Below are 10,696 nucleotides of genomic sequence, written 5' to 3' on the forward strand. Positions count from 1 at the left end.
GAAGAAGGAAAAAAAACGCCCTACCACCAAAACACCAGCCACTAAAACCAATCAGCTCATATCTGAAGATGCATTTGCCAGTGACCGCACAGGTGATTGTTCAACAACAATGGTCAGATTGGGGTGCTAGCACAGATGCATCTGTGGTTACTAGCCAAGTGGCTAGCATAGCTGGAGACAGTCGTGGGGAAAGTGATTAAGGGTCTGATGCAGAGCGTCAAAGTGGGAGAAAGCATATCACCTCGGACTGTAACACACCCTCATCAAAGAAGCGCAAATATGATGACAATTATACTTTGCGGGGATTCACATGTATAAATATTGGTGGATATTACCGGCCACAATGTGTTAATTGTGCAAAAGTATTGTCTAACAACTCAATGAAACCTTCACTATTGTGCAGACATTTAGAGACAAATCATCCCCATCTGAAAAATAAACCAAGAGAATATATTGAGCGACAGCTAAAATCACTTTCAACAAGTAAAACTTGCATTCGAATGCCAGATCCTATGAAGAAAAACAAACTACAAGCATCTTACATGGTCAGTTACAGAGTGGCTAAAACCAATTTGGAGGACCTCGTTCTCCCTGCTGCTTTAGATATGGTAGGGACAATGGAAAAGGCAAAAAAGACAATACAGTCCATTCCATCAGCGCATATTTCACAGAGAATTTTATGCAATACAGCCGAATGAGTCCACGGATGTGGCTGACCGGGCGCATCTCCTCCTGTATGTGCGCAACATTTATGAAGGAACTATCAAGGAGGACATGCTGTTCTGTAAACTGCTGGAAGAAAAGACAACTGCCGCTGATATTTTTCAAAAGCTGGACACATTCATGAACACACATGGACTCGTGTGTGACAGAGGTGTTAGCACTGATGGTGCATGGGCCATGACTGGGACACACGGAGGTGTGGTTTGGCGTGTGCAAGCAGTCACGCCAGATGCCTCTTGGGTACACTGCAGCAACCACCGAGAGGTTCTTGCTGCAAAGGGAATTCCTCTCCGTCTGAAACATGTTTCAGCCGAGCCTACTTCGTTATGACCGTCTGACCAGGAGAGCCTAATTGAGATCGCCACAGTTGGATCTCCCTGGTGGATTTCTGGATAGGACTGCGCACTAAACAGCATGCACTGGCTAAGCGCGCTATCAAGACTCTGATGCCTTCCGCCACCACATACTTGTGCGAAAGGGGGTTTTCTGCTTTAAAAAAATGAAAACAAAACACACAGCAAGACTTTGTGTGGAAAATGATTTAAGACTCATCCTTTCCCAAATTGAGCCAAATATTGAAAAGCTGTGTGCGTCTGCCCAAGCACATCCATCACATTATATAAAGTTCTGTTTAATGAAAGTTCACATCTGGCCTTTACGCTCTCGACAAAATGGTGAATTCTAATAAATCTTTTGATACACTGCTAGTATTAAGTAGTAAAGTTTGTGATTAAAATTGGGTCATTACTAAAATATTTTAATAAATTTATTTTGTGGTGAGAAATAATCGACTTTGCAGTATTTAGTTTTATGCATGCGGTATGGCATTGTATTTATAGACACTAATTGTGAGTCATTGGTAGCTGACATGTCTCACGGGGTATGCGGCGGGAAAGAGTTTAGGAACCACTGATTGAAAGTAGTCTTGAGCAATAATTCTCGGGTTTGTAAAGATCTTTTAAACTTTTTATTTTTACTTTTTCCCAGTCATTTTTAATCAAGTCCTTGCACCTGACTGTATCTAGGTGAAGATTTGTTTGTTAAGCCACTTATCACTGATCCATAATATGCTGAAGTACTAAATAAATAAATAAATAAATAAATAAGCAACTTAACAAAGAACCTATTTTAATTGTAAGTGTGTTTAGGAACTGTCAGCCTGCCAAAAACACTGAGCAAAACAGATGTAATTTGTTCCCATTTTGCATGCTGAGTCAGTGAAAAATGACAAAGATAAAAGCATAAAATATTACTTTTCCACCTTCACTTCATCCATAAACCTTCTCTGTGGTCTTCACCTTTTCCCTCCTGCTGGCAGCTCCATAAAAACATATGAATTCAAATTTGAAAAATGTTGGTTCACTGTCAGTATACAAGGAGGATGTGAGGAGAAATGTATAACAATGAATGTCTACAACAAACTGTAAGAGGGAGGCTCTGTCATGGTTTGGAGCGGCGGCTGGTGATGTTTGCAATCCTGACAAAACTGATGGAATTATGATCACAGAAAAGGGCTGTATGACTTTGAGCTACCGTGCAATACCATCTGGGAAGCATTTTACTTCACCCTCCGTCACAGACGGCGTGTTCAGTGAAGATGGTCACCAACAGGTTCTAGGTCAATGCATCTCAAGTACTTAAAGGGAGTTGGGACAATGTTAAAGACTTTCTTCAGGCATTTGGATCAACTAAATGGATGACAGTCAATCAGGCAGTAGTGCCTGGACTGGAAACAAGCCATCCTTAAAATATAAATACAACATACCAGTTCCGTGCGTTTGAATGCAAAACAAATGTGTTGTTTGAGCCAGAGGCTACACTTATGGCTGAACAATAAATACATTTTATATCAATTATATCAATACTATAACTTGCAGTACAAAGTTATGGGAAGCTTAAACTTTGTTTCAGAATTATTGAATCTGTTTTTATTGTAAGATGATATATGATATTATAATATGTATATTAAAGTTTTAAATTGTGTAACAAATAAATATAGAATTTAAATTTTATAATATTTAAAATTTTATTAAATAACACCAGCTACAATTGTGGCAATATACGTGTTTGTTGTTCAGCAGAAAAATGTCCAGTGTGTTGGCTGATACACTTTTTGATTTTAAAAATAAAAGTTGGAATCATTTAATTGCATTACAACAACTGGTTTTTAATTATTTTTAATCATACCCACATACAATGTTTGTATTGATTTAGCATTGTTGTGTTTGTCATTGCATTTTGTGTTTGTGGACTCTTGAATCTCATCTTGTTGCTGTATTCTTACAGTGATTTACATTTCCTGGTGTATTTTTCTTGTGCTTAGGAGTTTGCTGAGTATATTGTATTTATTTTAAGTTTAGTTTGTTTTGCGTCTCCCCCTTTCGTTCTCTCATTCTCTCTGTCGCCCTCATTTTCATCTTCAGTGTCTTTGCGTTTGTCTTTCTAGTCTTATGTCTGTCCCCTCCATGCGTTCCCTTTATCGAGTCAGTCTCGTCTCAGTGTTTGTTTCCACCATCATCCTGTGTCCGTTCCATCTGTTTCCTGTTTTATTTTGCCTGTCTGTGTCCTGTGTGCATTGTGTTCTGCTTTGCCTCCTCTCTCCTGTCAGTGTGCAATTAGTGTCAGCAGTGGTCCATCCTCTCCTCATCCTGTGTATGTCAGTCTCCCTCTGACTGTTGCTGCATCATTCCCGTTTGCTGTATTTCCATGTGGGCCATGTTTCAGTCGTTAATTCCTAGTTGTTTAATTCTAGTGTATAGTTCCTAATTTCTGATTTTTTGTATGTTTTTACACTTGAGTTTATGTAATCACAACAGTAAAGCTACCTGTTTCTGTCCCTTTGGTTCTGAGTCCTGCGTTTAGGTCCTACCTCTGCCTGCCACACAGCCACAAACATCTCTTAGGTCGAAGGGCAATCAAACATAATGTCACTTAGTTGCATTCAATTTGCATGCAAGCAAAATTAAAACTAGTTATTTTTAGTACTATCATAGTACTATATACACATAATGAAGAAGTTGCTTTAACTTAGTAAACGTTATAATTTTCTGACAACAGTAAAATTATTTTTTATGTTTTACTAAATTAATCAGAAGTATAAAGAAATATAAGATTAATGGTAACATTTATCACAAATCACGAATGAGATTTAGTGAAATATCTACATAAGTGTACTGTTAGGAAAACAACAGAGTGATCATGAGTGGTAAAGTTTCACAGGTTTATTTGCAGATAGTTATGAATACAGGATAAACACTGTGGGCTCCAGGAGACGGGGCAGAGGTACTGCAGGCTGTCTGAAGGCACACTCAGACACTGTCACAGAAGAGTGCAGGGATCCAAACAAGCTGAAAGGTCTGCACAGAAACACAGAGTGAGCAGAGACAAGAACTGGAAATGTGACATGACTGTGGCCTGATACGTTACCTTGGTGATGCAATGATCTGGTTGTTGAGAAACCAGCATGAACACCTCATTAGGAGCAGGGGAGCAATCAGCTGATTGTTGACAGGTGACTGAACGACAGGAAGGAGGAGGGGCATCCACTGAAACAGACAAGCACACGGACAACAGAACGAGCAAACACGGACAGAGGAGAGAGAGAAGGAACGCAAGAAAAGAGGGCTCGGGGACCATGACAGCTACAGAGGACCATTTTCAACAATGTTATCTGTTGTGTTTCAGTGGTACATTGTTACCAGATGTCAGTTTATCCTGTTAAATCCCAGCTTTTCAGTCAGGACAACTTTTTCCAAAGACATCAGCACAAACCAAAATCATTGTGCAGATTAACAACAGTACATTTGTGAGGTTTGTGATGGATCATCCCATTTTTGCTTTAGAATCGCATTAAATCAAATTTGCACCTGGTTTATAACCATGTGATCTGTCCATACAGGAGTGATTGGTACTAAAAATGGGCCCATGTATAACTGTGTAGACATTTCCTAACACATTATGAGTGATTTACCATAAATGATTGATTAAAAACACATCTGTGAAAACATTACTGATAAACTTCATGTAATATTACGTTAAAGCAAATGTAAATTTATTATTAAAACAAGAATGTTTCAATCTGACCACAAACTTTTGAGCAGTCGTGTGTTTTGTGTACATGTGTCTGTATCTGATCAGGATTTTTTAGTTGTGTCTATCATCAAAAATCAAGATGAAGTGTTTTCACTCTGATGTCAAAATCTGCCTAACAAGTCCACTTTATTGCGTGCTCATTTTCTCCTATTACTGGCTCATAGGTGTCTGACTTTATGCATGCTTCAATTCAATTCAATTCAATTCAATTTTATTTATATAGCGCCAAATCACAACAAAAGTCGCCTCAAGGTGCTTCATAGATACAGAGAAAAACCCAACAATCATATGACCCCCTATGAGCAAGCACTTTGGCGACAGTGGGAAGGAAAAACTCCCTTTTAACAGGAAGAAACCTCCGGCAGAACCAGGCTCAGGGAGGGGCGGCCATCTGCTGCGACCGGTTGGGGTGAGAGAAGGAAGACAGGATAAAAGGCTTCCTGATCTGTCACGCTCATCAGTGGCTCATGGTTGCTTAAGGCCTATGTCTGTACTTGACCACAGAGGCAGAGCATCGTTCAATCCTGCCAGCTGCCTATCTAGGGAGCATTTCAAGGATGACAGACTCCACTTTCTCTGCAGCAAGACAGCTCATAACGTTTTAACAGTGTCTCCCTGTCCTCATACTTCTATATCATCTTCTATAATAGAGAACTATCATTGCAATCTACACTACAGCTCAGAAGTTTGAAGTCCATTAGAAACGTCTTATTTTGAAAAAATACTAAAATTATTTTTCATATTTTGCAAATTTGTCAGAAGTACACAGAAATTTCAATGTTTAAAACTCACATTGATCACAAATTATGATTGATGTTTGATAAAATATCTACAGGTGTACAGATGTCCATTTACAGCCATTATAGCTACTGTGTACAATATAGAGATGGACCGATCCGATATTACGTATCGGTATCGGTCCGATACTGACGTAAATTACTGGATCGGATATCGGAGAGGAATAAAAAATGTAACCCGATCCATTAAATATCAAAAAAGCACCTCACAAAACTTGCGACATGGCGTAACTCGGCTCATAACCGTAGCACGTCGGAGCAGTGTGGTCACGTGATAGAGCGGCTGTGTGTATTTGTAGCCTCGCTACCAACCCGGCATTTCATCTCCGAGGAAGTTTTCCCAGAGAGAAGTAAAGCAAGTGTGTAAGTTCATCTCTGAATGTTTGTAAAGCATTCCAGGTTAAGCTTAACAACCGATATATGGAGCGACTGCCTCTCTCTCTCTCTCTCTCTCTCTCCTGCTGCTACTTCAATCATGAAACTGATCAATGATCAGCTGATCGGCTTTTCTGTCACGAGTCCGTCTCTCTTGTTTGTTTTTGGCCCACTTTGCACCAGAAAGAGGAAACCAGCAGCTGAACAACAGCAGCACGTTTAAGCTTGATAATCTGTTGTTAGAATTTATTTACTTTCTACACCAGGATCTTTTTCTACGCAGCTGACGGCTGGTAACTGTGCAGGGGCGGGTCTAGCAAAGTTTAGCCAGGGGGGCCGATAGGGCATGAACAGGGAAAAGGGGGCACAAAGACATACTTTTCTTTCTTATTCTCATTTAAAATGTCCAGCTTTTAATAAATAATTATCTGAATCTTACACCCAAAGTTTTCATCTGATGTAAAATGTATAGAAGTCCATTACTGTATATAGTAACTGTTAAGTCTAATATACCCTAGTAAGCTATAGTACTTTTTCCTTTGGGAGGGCACCATCTGTGCAGTCTGCAATTCTGTTGAAGAAAGATGTTGAATCTATTTAATTATTCTTGAAAAATAATTTAATTCTGTGCATTTTTTTTCACACTGCATCAAATTAAAATTGATTACATCGATTAAGCATCATGAGGTGGGGGGTGGTTCCCTTTTTTTTTTTTGCTGGGAGTTTGCAACCCTATTAGTTAGGTTGCTTAATATTTCTGCTAAGTACTCTTTAAAATACCAGAACAGGGAGGATGGAGCAGGTTTAAGTTTATTAGATTGATCAGTTTTGCTGAACTATGAAATATTTTGGGTGCAGTGTACTTTTTACACACCAGTATAACAGAATAGCTTTAGTGTTTTTGTTTATTTAAACTTGAGTATGAACTCATACAAAATGCAGCAAGATATTAAAATAACAGTTTTATTGATTAAAAAACACTATATCGGATTCATATCGGTATCGGCAGATATCCAAATTTATGATATCGGTATCGGACATAAAAAAGTGGTATCGTGCCATCTCTAGTACATTATATTACCTCCCCTCAGTTTATCCTGTTAAATCTCAACTTATTAGTGACCAAACCTTTTCCAAAGACATCAGCACAAACCAAAATCATTGTGCAGATTAACAACAGTACATTTGTGAGGTTTGTGATGGATCATCCCATTTTTGCTTTAGAATCGCATTAAATCAAATTTGCACCTGGTTTATAACCATGTGATCTGTCCATGCAGGAGTGATTGGTACTAAAAATGGGCCCATGTATAACTGTGTAGACATTTCCTAACACATTATGAGTGATTTACCATAAATGATTGATTAAAAACACATCTGTGAAAACATTACTGATAAACTTCATGTAATATTATGTTAAATGTAAATTTATTATTAAAACAAGAATGTTTCAATCTGACCACAAACTTTTGAGCAGTCGTGTGTTTTGTGTACATGTGTCTGTATCTGATCAGGATTTTTTTGTTGTGTCTATCATCAAAAATCAAGATGAAGTGTTTTCACTCTGATGTCAAAATCTGCCTAACAAGTCCACTTTATTGCGTGCTCATTTTCTCCTATTACTGGCTCATAGGTGTCTGACTTTATGCATGCTTCCTGATCTGTCACGCTCATCAGTGGCTCATGGTTGCTTAAGGCCTATGTCTGTACTTGGCCACAGAGGCAGAGCATCGTTCAATCCTGCCAGCTGCCTATCTAGGGAGCATTTCAAGGATGACAGACTCCACTTTCTCTGCAGCAAGACAGCTCATAACGTTTTAACAGTGTCTCCCTGTCCTCATACTTCTGTATCATCTTCTATAATAGAGAACTATCATTGCAATCTACACTACAGCTCAGAAGTTTGAAGTCCATTAGAAACATCTTATTTTGAAAAAATACTAAAAGAAAAATTCATATTTTGTAAATTTATCAGAAATATAAAGAAATGTCAATGTTTAAAACTCACATTGATCACAAATTATGATTGATGTTTGATAAAATATCTACAGGTGTACAGATGCCCATTTACAGCCATTATAGCTACTGTGTACATTATATTACCTCCCCTCAGTTTATCCTGTTAAATCTCAACTTATTAGTGACCAAACCTTCTTCCAAAGACATCAGCACAAACCAAAATCCTTTTGTCGTCTAATACTAAATTAAATTAGCCATGTTATTTTTTAAACATCCCATTTTTTTCTTCCTAATGTCATTAAAAGAATTTGCACATTTGTATAACCACAATTACAATTATTTAATTATCAGTGAAACCCACGGATTAATTTTCAGTTCTTACAGTAAGAATCCTCCAACAACCTTTTGAAAGAAACATGTTTTTGTCTTTCTTCAATTTTGAGACCAACTGAACCCACAAACCTGAAGCTCCAGACCCCAAACTAACCAAATTGAATGTTTCCTTAATCCGCACAGTAATTTTAGCTCTTGGTGTGTGATGTCTACTCACAGTTTTGGTGCTTGCTTCTTCGACTTGATCCACGATTATCTCCACAGCATCTCTCTGCTGTTTTCTCTCTCCTCATGCTTCTCCTTCATGCGTCCTGTCCTCAGATATAATCCAACCAGCTGCCTTCTGCAGCAGTGGTCACAGGGGCTGCTTTGAGTAGTTTAAGCACATTTTTATGACATTTTTATGAACAGCTGTCTGCTCTGATGTTTACTGGGTACTTGAACGTGTCATGTTGACGTCCTCGAGTACACAAACACAAAAACCTGTTTTATTCTGAATAAATGTGTGAGATGGCCCTCAGGCCTCTATGTCCACGCCCAGTTCTGGTGACTACTTGCATTGGTGGGTTATTAGTTAGAGCAGTGTTTGTCACTTTGGTTAACCGCTCTCTCTGTATATGGCTGACGACAATCAGTTTCTTTCTCTGTTCCAGGTCATTTGGGTTTATTCGAATGTCGTTTGCTCTGTAAAGGACAGAAACACCCACACACACACTGCACACATTAGCGTTGAATTGATGACATAACTTTTGGTTGTTTTTCGGTTTTGTTTTGTTTTTTCATTTTTCAGTCATGTGTAGTGTCCATATTTTGTCCTTCCCTTTGATACTCTATAGTTCTCAGACTATTTAATAGTAGAATGGGAGGAGCCTGCAGCTTTCAGGCCCCTCTTCTATGGATCCAGCTTCCAGTTTGGATTTGGGAGTCAGACACCCTCTCTGCCAAAATATTTACATTTTCTGAGATGAATTTGGGGTTTTCATTATTTGTCAGTTACAATCATCAAAATTAAAAGAAATCAACACTTCAAATATATCAGTGTGTGTGCAATGAACTTTCACTTTTTGAGTGGCATTAGTGAAATAAATCAACTTTTTGATGATATTCTAATTATATGACCAGCACCTGTTTAAATGATCTGCACCTCTATCTGACGTCCAGTGTTTAGTGGGCAAATGAAGTTGGAACGTTATCACTGAAAATGTATGTATTTCTATCAACCACATTTATGTTTTTGCTTTGTAGTTCTAAGAGCTGATTCCTGTGTTGTAGTCCAGTTAGAAGAGGAACACTGGAGCCTTTGTATGGTTTAGTCTGGGGTCAATGTTTTATGTAGCAGCTCCACCTACAGTTCAAACAGAGGAATTGCAGATAAAGCGTCAGGCACCCATCCATGCTCACTGATCTGTGTCCTTTTGATGCTTTTACTTTGACATCTCATAAGAAATAACAAGAAAAATCTCAAACAAATCCACTGAAACTGATCATGAGCTACAGTGTAAAACAGACTGTTAGTGTTCTAGACTGCAGTGGTTCCTATCTCGAACTTTACGGTCAGCTCATGATCAGTAGTTACTTTAATTTCCTGTTATCAAATGAAAGAGAAGGCCAACTGCTAAACAGCTGAATAAATAATATAAATCAGTTGTTTTAATTCAGATTGGTAATAGCATAAAGTGCTTTCCAAAAACAACTTTTTCATATAGGTAAATGCTGCAACACAAAGATCCTCTGAATGTCTGGAAATACATAAATGCATTTAAAGGATTTTCTTTCATTTTATTTCTTGAATTGGAATTTTAATCGCCAATAATAATTACACATTTAAGGAGGTTGATACAATACTGAACAAATATTCAAGAGGAAAGACTCTCTCTCTCTCTCTCTCTGTCGGCAGATCCCAGTTCATACCTATATTGTTGTTGTTGTTGGGGTTTCTCTGTAAATGATCAGGTACAGAGACATGACTGAAAATGAATGTAAAAAGTAGCCGAAGTTCAAAGAAACGTTTTAGTAAGTCTTCCAGAAAGCCCGACGGCCTATTGCTCAAGACCCAAAACAAAAAGAAAGTCAAGTGGCCAACTAGGAACTGAATGGGACACACTGCTTCTTTATGTTGCAGTTTAAGAAGCTTTATAAAATCAAGCAGCTTGAAAAAGGTTATAATTCAAACAAATAAATATTTCTAATGGTGGTATGAAAATAGGGGACAGATGTTACTTTTAATCAAAGACAGATCCATATTGTTAAGTGATCAGTTTAGCTTTGTCAGGTCACAATATGCTCAGGGAGAACGAAACATGAGTAGAAGACATCACCATTTTGAAGGGTAATAGTTTTTTAAAAAATTGCTCTGAGTAACTCTGTGCTATTGTAATTTGAAGTAAAGAAATCATTCTACATTTTATTTTGCTTTA

This window comes from Perissodus microlepis, chromosome 4, assembly GCF_051167445.1.
Source record: "Perissodus microlepis isolate ML-2025 ecotype Zambia chromosome 4, ASM5116744v1, whole genome shotgun sequence".
NCBI classification, from domain to species: Eukaryota; Metazoa; Chordata; class Actinopteri; order Cichliformes; family Cichlidae; genus Perissodus; species Perissodus microlepis.